Below are 17,805 nucleotides of genomic sequence, written 5' to 3'. Positions count from 1 at the left end.
GATGGGGGACATTCCTCACAAAAATTCCTTGATCACGCACTTATCCTATTCAATTTTTTTTTTTTTTTACCTTGTACATGTTGATTGAATGACCTACCATACTAATGATGAATACAAAGCTAATTTGGGTTTAATTTTCCCTCTTTTCCCTCAGGCATCACATTAGCACATCGTTAACTCACCCAAATGCACACATTCAGTTCTAGTTATGTAGAATTTTTGTCACTATACAAGACATTTATAATAAGTGTACAAGGAAAATATGCTAATTATACAAGAGTGTACAAGGATGCCTGTCTTGAAGGATTTCAAATGATTTTGAGAAAATGACTTGCTTATTTCCATTTTTCACGAATAAGAGACATTCATCACACATATTGGTTGATCAAGTGCAACTTATGCATTTATTTGGCCTCATACAAGTTCATTCCACCACCTTGTATTCATAAATGATGATTAAGGATACATGGTTAGGTTCGATTAAAACTTTTTTACATCTTTTCTTAAGGCGTGACAATGGAATCATAGTTAACCACCCATATGCACACATCACATTAAAGGTGTATGTAAATGTGCAAGTGTACAAGGCATTTACATTAAGTGTACAAGGTACGTGTGCTAACTGTACAAGGTGTACAAGGTATCTATCCACAAGGATTTCAAGGTATATGAAGAAGTCGCTTGGTCATTTCCATTTTCCAACAATAAGGGACATTTTTCACATACATTACTTGATCACACACTCATCCCATTCATTTTTGTGAGTTCGTACATGTTCATCATATAACTTACCACAGTAATGATGAAGAGGAACGTAATTTGGCATCAATTTTTTCATATTTTGTTAACTTATGGCATTGGAACATCGTTCACCCACCCATATGGATTCATGTGTTGCAGGTGTATGGAATTTCTGCCATTGTACAAGGCATTTACACTAAGTGTACAAGACAAATATGCTAACTATATGAGGGTGTACAAGGGTACCTATCTCAAATTTTTTCAAATGATTTTGAGGAACCGACTTGCTCATTTTCCTCTTCCGAGGATGAGAAACATTTCTCACACATATTGGTTGATCACGTGCAGCCCTTCCATCTATTTGACCTCATATATATTCATTTCATCACCTTGTATTCCTAAATGATTATTAGGGATACATGGTTGGGTTTGATTTCATTTTTTTACCTCTTTTCCTGAGCCATGACAATTGAATCATAGTTAACCCACCTATATGCTCACATTGCATTATAGTTGTATGTAAATTGTGCAGGTGTACAAGGCATTTACACTAAGTGTACAAGGTACGGGTGCTAATTGTACAAGGTAAGTTATCTTGAAGGATTTTAAAGAATTTTGAAGAACTCGCTTTGTCATTTCCCCTTTAAATTTCATCATCAACAATTTGTAAGTTCTTATTTTGTTTTATGCTATTTTAGTATTGTTTTAAAACTAAAATAGCTTGCAAAATGAAAGACCAGAGTACCATTGCATCTAAGACATGTAAAACAATTACAACATGTAGCTTAGTCGCACCACATTTCAACATACCTAGAAGAAATTCTGAATGCCAAACATGATCGTGAATGTTACAACATATCCGAGGACAAAAGGAGTAAGGAAATTTTGTTTTCTTTCTTCAATCTTCTTTAATACTTGGTCATCCACCAGTTGGCCAATAACCCGGTTAACCTCTTCAGTCATAGAGGATTCAATAGGTGCATTAGGTATTTTCCATCAAGGCTCATACATCACCCATGCTGATATAGCCTGAGGATGAGTTTTGTAGGATTTATAAACATTACCCTTGTAACCAATTACTTGAGCTTGGCATTCAAGCCAAGTTGTGTATACACCCGGTCTCCTTCCAACAAAAACAACGTAGAACTTCTCTTCATTTGCCATGTAGTTGTTTATATTGATGCAAACAAATCAACAATCTTTGCATGAGTATTTCTTTTATATTTGCCTAAAACATTGATAATATGCTTAATTGAAGAAATGAAATATTAAATTTATGCTTTCAAACATACCTGAACAATATGGTTGTTATCCGTTTGGAATCAAGGTTCTTTACACGGTGCTTTGAACTAGGCAATGGTGTTAAAGTTGAGGTTATAACATTTATATAGTTTGAAGATTGGTTGGAAGGCCTACTCGTAATATTGGCATGAGAGCTTATTTGCAATATAAACACAAAAGTACAAGACTTATATTAAAATTTTTAATATAAATACGTATGCCTGTTAAAAGTGTCATTTTGTAGTTAATTTTCAGATGAATATTGTTCTCATGACACACCCCTTTCAGTCATTGGTAAAAGTTAATAATATCCTATGATCAAAGTGTTCTTCACCTACATCATAACGTCCTATTTGAGTGGCCCCGAAAGATCTTCAAAGCGAATATATTCAAAGCTATGACATGCATAATATTATTATTTTATTTCACTGTCACATATTTATAAAATGTGGCAAAATGTGAATCATTGGTAAATTCAAAAAGATAATTATTAATTTTTTCTAACCAAATTTTACTTCACCTACAATGTGTTCAGAATGAATATATTCGATACGGCATGACATGCAATATGTCAGTGTTATTTATAATTGATTGTAAGATTAACAATATGTGATGCTAATTTCAATGTTATACCATGGGGTGGTAAGTTAATAATGGGATGTTTGGAATCAAAGTTGATCATTAATTATCATTAATTAGCTTCAATGATCAATTACGAATAATGCGTAGAGAGTGGGCTTATAGGGTGTGGGAACAAACTGATTTAGTCATGGAATTACAACAACTACATGTCGGGGTTCTCTCGTTAATTCTTGTTCAAATACATTGTGAAAGAATGTTTGCATTTGAAGATGCATTAGTTGAGATACACATGGAAAATAATCGAATGATGCGTCAAAGAGCTCTTGAGTCATTATTGCGAATTTGCATCCAATTTCATAAGACAATGGTTGGGATTTGTGAATGTGTGAGTATGAGAACATTTTACGCATACCCGAATACATGTTCGATTAGATATGATTTATACTATTTACGTCCTTTCATTTAACCAGTTCTACGTCATATGCTCTTTTCCATTATAAGATATAGATATTCTCAAATCGTTCTGATTGAGATAATTATAAACCTATTAAGGTATATTGTTATTATGTCCCGTAAAGATACATCCACTTTATTCTACTTGTCTGCTTGGACATCCTAAATCCCTACTCACAAGTCTGACCTTATTTTTCCTTAAACTATTTGTATCATTTTCAACTTTGATTCAAACTTCAATTTACAACTTCCTTACTTGGTTTGGTCCCACTTACAAGGAACCTTTGCATGCTCTTTACTATGCAAATATAGATGGGTTGGAGCAATCTAATTTTTGCCATGTAACAAGCATTTAAAGGAGTTTATGGGTTTTCATTACAATTCTCTACCTATTAGTTGGAAGTAATACTTCAATTTAATGGAGATATTTAATTCCCAAGGTACATCCATATGCCTATGTGCTACCCCCACTAGAAGTACACAAATATTATTGAACCCAAAATACTTGGGCATAAAGTATGTTGTACCTAATATGGTAGACATAATATATTAAAATAAGCAGAAAATTAATTCAATTAAACACCCACCACCTAATACCTTCTTATCAACTATAAAAGCAATGTTAATTAAATTCCCTACATAATTCAAATGACAATACTTCATTTTACAGTCAATATACTTATATATATATATATATATATATAAACAAAGTCTCTATACAATTGCCATACAATTACATTCAATTTTGAACAATAGCTTGCCTATTAGATGACACTATCAACCTTTACACCTATCTGCACATTATTAGTAACACTGTGTTACCTGAAAAATCAAGTCCCTATAGCTGAGGTAGTAATATATGACATACTTCTATCATACAGTTTCATTTCAGTTGTGATTATCTCCAAAATCAGTCTAACCTAACCTTCCAAAAAAGTGGCTAGTTTTAATTTAAATAAGTCTTAACTTATAATATATCTATGTATTATGCCCAAATACTACCAAATAACATATGCATACATTTACATCAGTTTGTTCTTCTCAAATAATGTACAACCATCTCAAATAATTAGTCTTGTCACATCCAATTCAACAGTCCCCATCATTCTGCCATAAATTGATGTTGATGTGCATTTTGTGTGGAAAACAACAATCTAACCATTATCTTCAGTCTATACTTCTTCAATTTGCCCTACATTCATTCAAGTTTAAAAGACATAAGAAAATGTTAATTAATTTGGCCATGTAATGCTAATTTTATATAAATGAGATTATAATACTTTCGTGTATCTACATACCACATCGATGGATTTGGATAATCCCCTAATTGACTAGAAGTCTATGAATTTCAAATAAATATTCTGCAGTCATGACTAACACACAAAATTACAAAAAACTATTCATTATGTGTGGAATGACAATTATAATATACTTAAAATACGTTGCAATCAATTTAAACATACTAAACACTCACTCATTTGGCTGGGTTGGTGCGTCTGGCATCATGAAACTGAATGTCTTAAAGTCTATATCCACCACTTCCTTCTTGTAGGTAGCAAGCCATGGTACAACCTTCGCCTGAAACAATCAAACAAAGCAGATTCAAACTCCCCTTATTATGTACAATGCAACAAAATATACACAACTTCAAGCTACTTTACCAAATTCTATTGTATTCCACTCATACAACTCATTTTCCTTCCTGGCCGAGAATCTAGGAAATGGATTCTCTTGTTCTACAGGTCATATACATATAGTGTCCAATGGTTCTTTACAAGAATCGGTAAATAGACTTGCATTATTTGACTTCCAATGAATTACAATAAATATTGGGTTAATGAGATTACAATATTGCAAACATAAAACAATTCAATCCACCTCACCTCATTAACAATCCGATATGAAACATCTAGGGGATACAAATGTGGCTTAAAAAGGGCTATTACTGCTTCTCGCGTCAAATGTTTGCCGTTGGAGAGCATGACCATTTCCTATATATCATATGAAAACAGTTAAAGCTTTCAAATTTAGCAAAACTTATGTACATGTTATAACAACTAATCATTGAAATTCAGTCTCCATAAAAATTCTTCATTACAACTATGTATGGCGAAAAAAACAGTTTTATCTTTGATACATCTTTGAACTGTAGCATCCTATAATATGCATCCATGACCTAAGACAAAAAATGATTAATATGTAAGTAAGATTAACAATCACTAATGACAAGCTGTTACATGAATATGAAACTTAAAATAATGCAAGATCATGGAAAAACTGTGATATTAACATCATTCCCAATCTAGTTGTCTTATTCGAAATAGGCAAGGTTGCCTCTGCTTAAACTCATGTCATGCATTGCCACTAGTTCCTCACTATCACTAGAAACATATATGTTAGGGTAATACAAATTTTTTCAGGTTCATATAATTGAAATTGGAGTAGTATATGGTTCAACATACCTTGGGTCCAAATCCCCATCAAATATAACTGCAGCTGCTTGTTTCAGGTCCATCTTTATGGCGGACTGTTGGGTTTGTGGTTGCGCTATGAATGGTGACAACAAATTGGGAGCCATCCGACGCACTCTTCGTCGCCTCCCACCTTTCTCGGATGGGGCTAGAATCACAAAATGCAAAGGAAAGTGGTCATAGACGACTACTTCATCATCTATTGGTTTGGACTAACAACTAATCAGTTCAATGAAGGACACTATAATATTTGTTATTTTGTATGAACTACTGTAGTAATGAATGTCCCCCAGAATGTTACCATTAAGTTTTGACTTTGACCCTCCGACCTCCATATGAAAATCTGGGGCTGGCTACTGAATTGGTGTGTTTGGTACGTCTTCTATGTCATGCCATGCCATGCCATGTCATCTTGGGCAAAGTTTGCATGCTACTCGGGAACGGGAAAGGCATCGGATGCATACCCAGAGTGACTAGCAACACTCGAAGGTACACTTTTTTTTCATTCGGGCCCCCAATCTATGCATCAACCCATGCATGACGCCAAGTTGTTGTTGTATGACCTTCTGATATGCCGTTATTGCATGTTCTGCTTTATGGTACTGCTCCCAAATTTCCTGTCACATGTCAACCAAAGTCCACCAGACTATTTAGTGTAAAACTCTTTAAAAAAAAAAATCTTTAAAACCCCTAATTTACAATATTTTGACAAGTAAACCCAATTATAATTCCATTGAGACAGATTGAACTCATAAAATAACAAAAAATCATGCGTACATCACTACTTATGGGCCTACTCTCGGCCTCCACATGTGTAGGTGGTGGTGACTATTCATCGAATCCCTACAATTGAGAACATGATGCTTGTTTAAAACACATAAACCTTTAAGGTGTTCAATTTGCATGTCATTAAATTACATTTTTACATGCATATAGACTATATGACTACCTTGCCATGTCCAAAAGTGCCAAACTCCTTGACCTCAATAGCTAGTTGCTACTTTATCAACTCATCTGGCCATGCCGAGAGTTGGGGCACTGTCATGGGAACATAGACGGAAGAAATCTTGAATTTCATGACATAATGGAGCTATATTTTATGGAAATAAACATATGTGCAATCGCTACTTGGGGTTACTAATGTTAACAATTAAAAATTTACCAAGTAACGCATGTAAAAAAAGTGCAATACCTAAGAAAAAAGGGTGCAACGATGTATCCAAACACTGTTACTTTGCTTATATTGTCTTATATCCTTTACAAGCTAGTTAATAACAAATTGGTCCTAGTTAACGCCGTTTATGAAACCATCTTCATGGATGGTATGCCACAAGTTTCGGCATCCATCAATCCTTGAGGTGGGTGCCAATATTATCGTACAAGCGTAGTAAATGAAGCATCTTCGAAACTCTTCCCCAACAGGTAAGTTGAAGAGTCTTTCCTCACATGTGTAGAGTGTATCGAACAAATGATCAAATGGGGTTGATGCAATTTGTAGAATCTGTCCGATTGTTGGAAAGCCAAAGACAAGTCCCACATCAGCAGTTGTAAGATCATATTTTTTGTCGGCTGAGATGTCTAGGCGTTTGAATCCAAAGTTAAAATGGTAGATTAACCATAGAAATATATTGTGGTGTATCTCCTTACAGTTTATGTTAAGAAGACCTTCAAACTTGAGGTCTTGAACTACTTCTAATTTCTCATCCAGTAACTTGTTGCATAGTTTGAGAAATCTTGAAGAAAAACATTATGTCGACAATTTGGTGGTTTGCATTAAAATTGTTGGAGATCATTAGTCTCAACTTCCGTTAACATAACTGCAATTGTTAATTGAGTATTATGGAGAAATAGTATAGGTCTAAATTATAGTGGACAAAAGAGCTCAAAAAAGAGTTGTGCATTGAAGCTATTGTCTATTCATAATCTATGCATTTTTATCTAATTAATAGCCACTACCATGGGATTTCATCTATTTTCATGATGCAGTTGGTCAAACTTGGAGTTAGAGCTTCAATTTCACGAGATAAGGTTTTTAACTTGTTTTTTCTATTTATTGAAAAAATGTGAGGGAGAGTTAGACTCAACATCAGCCAGAAACTTCCATAAGACTTGAACTACAAGTTTTTTCGTATCCAAAAGTGCTAAATTAAATTAGAGATTATGGTATCATTTGTGTATCTCTTCATGTTGGTGCACTCGCTGATTTTACTCTTATGTTAAAATCTGATGGTGACAAACTCTACTTCTTATATACAGCCACTATGTGATGATAATGAGCGCAATACTGGAGTGGTTCCTATGAGGGAAACCCAGGATTGTGTGGAAATCCTTTGATAAGGAAATGTGGAAATCCTAAACAAGCATCACCACAAACATCAACTTTTGAACAGGGTCAAGAACTGAGCCTGCCAGAGTGTTTGATAGGAAAATGGTGTTGATGGGATATGAAAGTGGGTTAGGGACTGATTATTGGATACATCTTTACCACAAAGAATCATTAATGGTTTGTCAAGACTTTTGGAACGAGGCAACAAAAAAAAAAAAAAAAAAAAAGAGGAAAATTGAATTAGTGTTACTATATTGTTTCATTCCCTTTTTATTTCTTTCAAATGTGGAAGAATTAGTGGACTAGTATTAATATATTTGGAATGGTTAAAAAACTATGGTGATTTGCATGTAAGAAGTAATGTAACTAGCTTTTCATTTTAAAGTATATTATTTGTAAAGTGTTATTGCGACACCAATAGCTTAGACATAAATTTTACTAAACAACAAAAAAGTATAAACATGAATATGAATATGTATCAGTGCTTAAGAAAGCAATACAATTGAATGAAAAAACAAACAATACCAGCTATGGGAAACTAGAGCAGAAAGAAGCAATTAAGGTGCTACTAAAACTTCAGTAGTGCAGTGAAGCTAAATCCTCAATAACAACTAACAACATTGATACCATCATAAATAGTACTTAAAGGACCAACAATATAATTAAAGAAGAGTGCAATAGAATTAAATAAGAGTTTCATTTTACTGAGCTTTGTATACTAGGAATATATATTAATTTTACAAATAAAATTGACTAAGTTTTTTAAGTCTTTTTTACCAGACATGTGATTCAACTGCAAGATTGTGTTGTGTAGTTATCATATTTAATCTTGCTTCAAAGAACTCGGAATAAACAAGAGTGTATGACTTTTTCCATTGAACGTGGAATTAAAATTTGAACCATATGTTTTAAAAAATAACAAAATAGTTGTCTTCTTATAGTTTGTCTTGATAATGAGGAAATACATATTTTTTCCTCTACACATGCTTGAAATAGCTTGCAGAGGTAACCAATAAATTGAAGTTATGCTACAAACTTGAATTAAACATGAACAATTTTATATAAAGTCAAGTGTTCCCTTTTTTTTTTCTCACCATCCACAAAAGCTAATGGGAAGGGAGATAACTAACAAACATATTCATGTGAATCAATAATTTATTAGTGAATGCTCATGTAATAAACAATCCTTAATAGTCAACACAATTAAGTGTCTTAAGTAGGTTAAAATCTCAACTTCCAAACAAAATTGATGAAAATAAAAAACATGAAAGAAAGCATTACCTTCGTAGAAGCCATTGAAGAATGAAATTATCCTTGAAAGATTCAACTTTGCAACAACTGCTTACTTGAAATTTGGTCTATAGTAGTTATCTCCCACTTGGAAGAACTCATAATAAAGGGAATCGTCATTTAAATAGTCGTACCATTCATCAGTCTGATAAATTTGGTAATGGCACACCATATTGAGATTTCTAAGGAAAAAATAAATGAATCAAACAAAAAAAAAAAGGCAATTTAGGATAGAACTTCCACTTTGGAAACAAACACTTGTATGAACTACTATTCCCCTACCAACTTACCATAATTCGCATAATGAATAAATTACTATAGAATAACCATGAGGTTAAGCTACGTAACAAGTATATCTCATTGAAGAGACCTTGAAAGACAGTTTTTATTACATGTTAGGACTTCGTGACAACTTTGAATAGGTGCAAGTAGAACGTGATGCGATAAGAAGAGAAGACCAAAATGTGGAAATAATAAAGGACAAGCAGAACGTGAACACCTCAACCATATGCATAAAGATACGTGGAGAAGAGACAAGATTGCATAGGACAGTCTAAATTTAATTACTAGTTAGCTTCTCAAAGATGAAACACAAAAAATTCTCTAACAATCATGAAACACATTGCAACACACTAATTCAACCAAGAACCAATCAAACTACTAGCATTTTAAGCAAATTAGCAATTCAAAAATTCATTTATCCTTGGGATAGATTTAGCTCAAGTTTACAATACATTAGAGTGGACCCTCAACCTTAAATACATTTACTGAACATGAAGAGGGCACAACAATTGACATCATGAAGGAAGGAATTGGTTCAAAAACCAATCAGACTACAAAAAATTGTTTAGGATGAGTGTTGAAACTTAATAATAAATTATATTAAAAATTTGACACTGTCTAATATGTATTAGTTCGATATAATGAACCTTAGGGATGAAAAGAGCATAACAATATCATATTAAAATGAAGACAAGTTTATACATTGTTAACAAATTGATTATATAGTGACATGGCAATAAATTAGATGGTTCACTCTATAATATTATACAATGGTGGACTTATTTTCTGACATGAGTGGTGGTTCACACAGCAAGACAATTGTTGCAACTGCTTTTGTAGTTTAGTAGCAATAAAAGTACGTATATATAGAGCATAGTTAATTTAACTAGAAAGAGATGATGTAAGTAGTTTATTTTGGCCCAATATTTGTAAGATCATGTCCAACTAAAAGGCTTTGGACTAACAACGATGTTTTGTCCATCTAACTATTGAAGATGTCCAAAAATGGGCATACTAGATTGCATACAAGTACATGTAAATGTGACAGTGTAGCTATTCTATTCATTTTATTTACTAAAAGTCAATGTATAATATAAACAGAGGTCTTCATTGATGAAATCTATGAGGACACTTACACCTTCTAATTCATTAAGATTGAAATCAATAACCTCAACAACCCTATTCCCTCTTAATATTCAACCTATTTTGATCTTTCAAAACAAAAAATATAGCATAATGTAGACACCCTTATGAAATTAAGCAACAAGTAAAAAGAGACCACGTTCAAATTGCACTTTCAATTAAATTGGTTAATTAAAGCAACTCTAAATCGTGAAAATAAAAAAGTAGTTCATCGTGCCTATAGTGAGGCCAATACATAAGTACCAAAATCAACTACCCCCACCATATACCATATAATGGAATAATGAGGGATGGTACAAAATATGAAAACCTTACAAGCACAAAAATGGACATGTCATGACAACAAATTATTACATTTAGAGTGGTTGTGACCTATGCCATTGCATTGAGAGCAATGAATTGCTCTCTTATGGCTAAATTGTGACTCAATGCGCCTTTGTCGGGGTCTTCTTGGATGACGTTTCACATGTGGGGGTTTGAGAACAGGAAATAAGTTGCCTGCTTCATCTTGAAAACTCTCATTCTCACAAACTTTGGGCATGTCGTGTATTGGTAATGGTTGAAATTGAACCGAGTAAATCAAATGTTGAGTGGAGACATGAAAATATGAGTCAATATACTCATACACATTGTGTCTCATTGTGCGGATGACAGCACATACATGTGAACATGGCAATCCAGACATTTGCTATGTCATACAAGTACACGTATGTTGATGCATATCCACAACAAAATAAATCTCCCCAGTAAACACCTTAAACGTCCTCCCCAAATAAGGCAACACACTAATTGGACCAGACCTCATGATATTTGACATTAGTTTCTCTTCTGTTTTCAGTCCAACCACACTCTTCCACTTTTTTATACCACGCATATGGGTGTCCAACATGGCTACAAGCTTATCCATGGGCACAAACAATAATGTATAAAATTTTTGGTGGCACTCATCTCTTAACCACACATTAAAGGACTCTGCAATATTAGTTGTCATTTTATTCCAATGATTTTTAAGGAACTTTGATATAGCCTAATGCTTGAGATTGTTTTATGCAATCCATTTTTCTAAGTTGTCATTGAAGCACAAAAGTTTTTCAAATGTCTCGTTGTAGTCTATATCCAACCTACCATACGCAATGTTATCCAAAAGCAACAAAGCATCTTCTTTCCATTTCTTTCCTCTAATGTTTTGCCAATTCAAGAAGCTAGAAAAGTTTTCTTTCACAAGTCGATAACAATATGGATGATTTTTTGTTCCGAACAACTTGGAAACACTACACAATATTCCCTAATGTCTATTTGATATAATAGCTACTTCTTTACCATCTAGGACCCCCTTTAATTTCTCCAAGAACCAATACCAGTCCTCATAATTTTCTAAACTGACCACACCAAGGGCTAGAGGAAACATTCCATCATCTGCATTATATGCAATGGCGAACAAAAGATCTCCTTTATATGGACCGCTAAGGTGGCAAGAATCAATAGCCAATACCGGTCGACACCCCATGATGAACCCTTGAATTGAAAATGCATGGGCAATGAAAAATTGCATGAAGTGACCTTCATGGAAAGTGCACTTCGCAATAGTTCTAGAGTTTCTTTCTCTTAAGCTATGGCATAACCAAGGCAAAAATGCTTAGGACTCACATAGAACTCCATATATGCACTCTTTTTCCTTTTCTTTAAGGTGCCATGCTTGGTTATATGTCGATTCAACTCCATGATCACATTGAAAATCCTTGCAAATTTGACGGAGAAGATATTCTGGAATGATTCTAAACACATATTCAACAATAGCAACACCTCTCTTTGAAGAAACCTTTACCTTAGATGAATACTCATATTGTGCTATATGATTATGATTCGCTTGGTAAGTATGAACTCGCAAGATTACATTCCCCTCTATAGCGTGAGCTGTTATCTTCCAAGGACAACCCTCAACAGAATACTTTATGAACATATGCATAGGTGAGTTTTTCTTGTACTTGTATTCAAACCTCTCACCTAATGACATATGGTATATTGCATTCTGAAAATTCTCAACATTTTTAAATGTATGTCCCGACCCTAATATTGCTTCACGAAACTGATTTGATTCTAAAGGGGTGTACTCACTATCTACACAACGCGATGCAAAGCCTCTTGATAGCATCATAGTATTAGGAATTGCATCGCATGATGCATTAGAGGAAGGAAACATGGGAGGTGGACCTCTGCATTTACATACATTAGACTACATCATGTGTAAAATTGATATTCACAATATTTTAAATAGACATCATGTTAAAGTTCATTACCCAAATGCCAACTGTGTATTCGGTATATGATTACTACTCAAAAAGTGCTATTTGATAGCTTTTAATTAACTCTTTTAAACACTTTTGAGTAGTAGTTATTACCTTTTAACCCAATTAACATATTAAGGACCCTTACAATCAATTCTAATCAAATTGTGTTAAGTTTTGGTGTTTTGATAGATTTTTGATCACCAAAGCAATCCGAGATTGAGGAGAGTTCTTTGGAATCCATGGAAAAGCAAATGGAAAGCTCAGAAACATGAAGAATCGAAGCTTTAAAGTCCTTTTCCATAAGCAAATCTGGAATGCAAGGAGGGGAAGCAAAGAGAAATCTAACATGAAGCATTCTTGATGACAGTCATTTTAGCCACTTTTAGAGGACTTCCTGAAGTCTAATTTATGCATGCTATATGTCGTTTCAAATCTCAGGAAGTCAAAAATCTAATGCTTCAAACGGTATGCGATTCAGAGTTGAAATGAAGGAGTTACAGCCATTGTAAGTAGATCACTCCAAGTTGAAGGCAGAATGTTGCACGACTGCGAAATCATCCTTTGGCTACGAAAATGTTGTCCTTTTGCTGCGAAAATTTCGCAACCATTTTGCACAGTGCCGCGGTGTTCTCCTGAAGCTTCCCGACCGACATTTTGAGATATTTTTCTTTAGATATTTGATATTTAAATCCCCAACCTCTCTTGGTAACCCACCTATCATAGGATTCCTTAGTCTTTAAGTAAGAAAAAAATGTGAATAACCTCTTATATATAGTTTGTAATTTCCTTTACACAACATATCAATCATATATAATCATGTAATCGGTGGAAGGAAGAAATATATTTTACAGAGCACTTGCTCTGTTTTTCCTTCATATTTTTGTTTTCTCGTTAGTTTTCTTTCTAGCCAATCAAACTCTGAGGATTTTTCCTCAGAGGATGAGAGGCTAGGCTCTTCGTCTCTTGGAGTGAAGAAAGCCGGGTAAGTTTCCAAATGCAAGAATTTGAAGTTTTTTTGTTTCAATTATTAATGAATAGAAAGTGTGACCCGTTAATGGTTTCTATGTTTTTAGTTAACTTAAAACGCCTTTAAATCACCTGGGCCAACACTTGGTAAGGCAAGTGGTCTCCGTCCATTGAGATACACTAATTTATCTATTGCGAGCCTTTGGGAGGTGGTTTGAAGGTAGGATTTTCTAGAATAGCCAATACTTGGTAAGCTTTTGGACTCCAAGGAGACATCCATTAGTTATCTCTTGCGAGCTTTTGACGGGTAATCCAAGGTTAAAGATCACCTTGAATGGTAAATGCTAGGTGAGAGAGATTTAGTGTTTGAACCCATTAAGGGGAAGCATCTGTACCACACCGGTTAGAGAATTAACTATATGTTAATTCTCTAATGCGAGGAAAAGAAACAAGTGATCGGAACTCTCCTTTTTGTATGAGGAACCTGAGCCTAGTGATCTAAACTCCAAGAAACACTTTTCTTTGTAATTAAAATCAGTTATTATTTTTTGTTAGCTTAAAACCAACCTTTTCCACCAAAGATTATGTTTTCTTTTAAAGCTAACCTTGAAATGAAAAAGCACCAATTCATCTTTGAAGTAATATCAATTGTGGAGTGAAAACCCATCCCAGTGAACGACCCTAGAGCCACTATGCTATGTTAGCTAAGGCTATCCTATTATATGATGTAATAGGTTATAAATTTTGTTGATTACTCCCTTCTGAGGACCACAATCAAGGGACACTAGCTGGACACGAATCAAATGGTACCACTGTTAGGGACCATTGAGAGGACATGAATCAGCTAAGACACCAATTGGGAACGAATCAGTATATTTGTCTCAATGGCTTCCACATGAGGTGACTTTACTATGTATACATTTACAAAGTCATCACTATGGGAAACCACGTTATCCAAGTCATCCTCATCTTCTAAATCTTTGATGGCTCTGAGGTTGAACTTGAGGGTGTAGTGCATCTTCATCACATCAAGAGAGATGTCAAATTTCTCTAAGAATTTTTGAGTGAATTTTTCAAATGGCATTCCTTTATATGTGTGAATACCTTTGCTTTTTCCACCCATGTATTCTCATTACCCATAATTTTTTTAGGCAAGTTTGCCTTCCATGAAAATGTAACAATATATCCTATCTGTAGCATCCATCAACCTATTCAAACAAAGCACAAATTTCATATTGTTGAACACACAATTATGCATATTCAATGTCACCCAAAAAGTTTTTTCATCTCACAAGAAGTATTGTTCCCATACGAATAACTACCACCAACATTTTATCACCAAGATCTATTGTTCAAACAAAGTGTGAGGCCTATTTTTTCATTCCTTTAACTTGAAGCCAACAACAAGTAATTAAGAAGAAGCACATGAAATGGAAGATAGAAAGAGAAAGAATGCAAGTTAAGTGAGGATACTGCTGGTGGTCATGATAAAATGGAGATGCCATTTGCCTGCACTTACATATGCACCTATCCTTAATTTGAGTTTATAGGGTTTTTTGGGTGGACAATGAAGCAAGCAGTGGCACTAAAAAAGAAAGTGGGTAAGGTGCAAGTGCAAATGCAAAGAAATGAGAAACTTCAATCTTGACTGCTAGCACCTTTCGCCACAAAGCATAACCTTATACATAAAGGAGAGAGTAGAGAGTGTAAAGACCAGAGTCACTCTATTTCTAAAAATTAATGAATAATACATTAAAAAAATTTATATTAAAAAAAACAATTTATATATACAAAAATTTAACTTTAGCTTATGCCTTGAAAAATCATTTTTTTAGTGATGAGAAATTTTAAACTATTTAAAGTTTTATGATACCTTAATTTTGCCCACAAATATTTATATATATCAATCTTAAAGAGTTTTTCTTCTTTTATAAAAATTTCTACTATGCTCTGATTTATGATGTTAAACATAAAAAAAATAGCTAATAAATATATCCAAACAAACCTTAAGTAATCAACATTTCTTCATATCAACCATAAATTATGAAAGTTAGGAAAAATGAATGCCTTTATTTCTTTTGGAATTGCACATAGCTTCAATAAATTGGGGAAATAAACAATACAGTGAGGTTTGAACTTATGACTTCCTGACAACTTGGCCCTTGATGTAAAGTTAAGCTACAAAGTTGATTCAAAAGTTTATCGATGTTAGGTAATGATAGGGTAATAATGCACATCAAGTTGATTTGGGCCAATTCCATAGCTTAAAATACTATTAGTGCCTTATTCCATGCTGTTTTCACCTCAAAGGAATCTAAACAAAGAATTTCCAATGACCCTTTCCCGCAACCAAACAACTTTGCTAGGTTTTAAACCCCCTTCCTCCACATCCAAAACAAGCAATTGGTTAGTCTTCTTTACATTGATCGTAGTGATAGAAAAGGTTAAGAAACAGACAACCTCTTAGAGGAAGGGACTTTTATCAAAAGCAAGGAATCTTATGTTAGTGAGAGTTCTATTTGAAATGCTTCTATCCTTTGCATCCATCCTAATTTCATTTACTTGTATTCATAAATGATTTGATGAATGGAATGACAAGAAGTTAAAGTTTTGAATGAGAGCATGGACACAAGATATATTAATGTGATAAAGAACTAATATATTGAAAAACATGATTATTGAAAGAGAAATAAACAAATCAATTCCAAACCATGGTTATGTTAAGGTTCACATTAGATACTTATTTTTTTTCCTATGTGGTCTTTAAATCGTTTGGATTTTATTTAAGTTATAACTGTGAAAATGAGCCTTGCAATATAGGGATTTAAAATTAAACAAAATTTAAATTTTATAAAATATAACTTCACTAACTAGAGTAGAATTGTCCCGTGTACTAGCAGTGTTCTTTTATTGGCATCTTTTATATATTCTTGTTTTACTATCCAAAAAAAAAAAAAAAGCCTAGAGTAGAATTTAAAAAGATTGAAAAGAGTAGAAGTGAAGGAATTGTAAGAATTGATGCCCAAGTGCATATTTGGTTCTCTTTGAACTGATCATTGATATATGGAGAATGAAGTGAATATTAGCTCCAAGATTAGAACAGGAAAGTTGTTGCGGGGTTGTTAGGTTAACATTAAAGGGCAATTTTGCTAGTAAAGGCCTTGTACTAATGGTGCTTGCCCACATCAAATAAGCATACTGAAATGAAGATGTTAAGATGGATAAATGACTAAAAAATGAATATGTTAGTTGAAACCTAGACATGGGCATCTATTCAAGACAAGACGGAAGAAGACTATATGACCCTAAATTTAGAGAGGACATAACCCTCAATCTAGTTTGATGGATAAACAAGATTTGTGTAGTAGAACATTTATAATTGATAGATAAACACTTGCCGGAGTTCAGTGCCTAGTTTTTCATTAGAAATTTATTTTCATATTCACATGTTTGTCTCTAAAACTTGTTTGAAGTTTGTTCCGGTTTGCATTATTCTGTTTATTTTAATGAAGAAATGCCAATTCTGCAAATTAAATTTGTTGTGTGCTGTGGATTTACAAATTGGTGTTGATGAGTCATATAAGCTATCTATTCCTTCACATGGGACACAAGTTTATGCTCATATTCAGGTAAGTGTGAGCTAATGTTGATTGAATCTGATCCCATGACCCTAGTTCCCAAGGTTGAAGGGTAACATGGTCATTTAAAAAAAAAAAGGAATATTGACATATTGTATTTCTTGGTGCCATCATAGAATTCCATTTAGATACTCACTGTATTCAGGCGTATGAATAGTTTCAATTTATGTCATAAGGAGAACGATTCATAACCACTCATAAAAGACAAATAACAACTAAGCCTGATTATGTTGGAATAGAAAACAGGGTAGACTAGAGAGTATCACCAATAAAATAGGGTACAAATGAATACTACTATCCAAAAATTAAGGATGGTGCATAATTTTGAAACTTTCCATCCCCAG

The sequence above is a fragment of the Vitis vinifera genome, chromosome 16, assembly GCF_030704535.1.
Source record: "Vitis vinifera cultivar Pinot Noir 40024 chromosome 16, ASM3070453v1".
Taxonomy (NCBI): Eukaryota; Viridiplantae; Streptophyta; class Magnoliopsida; order Vitales; family Vitaceae; genus Vitis; species Vitis vinifera.
The sequence above is the reverse complement of the archived record's forward strand: the minus strand, read 5'-3'. Positions refer to the sequence as shown.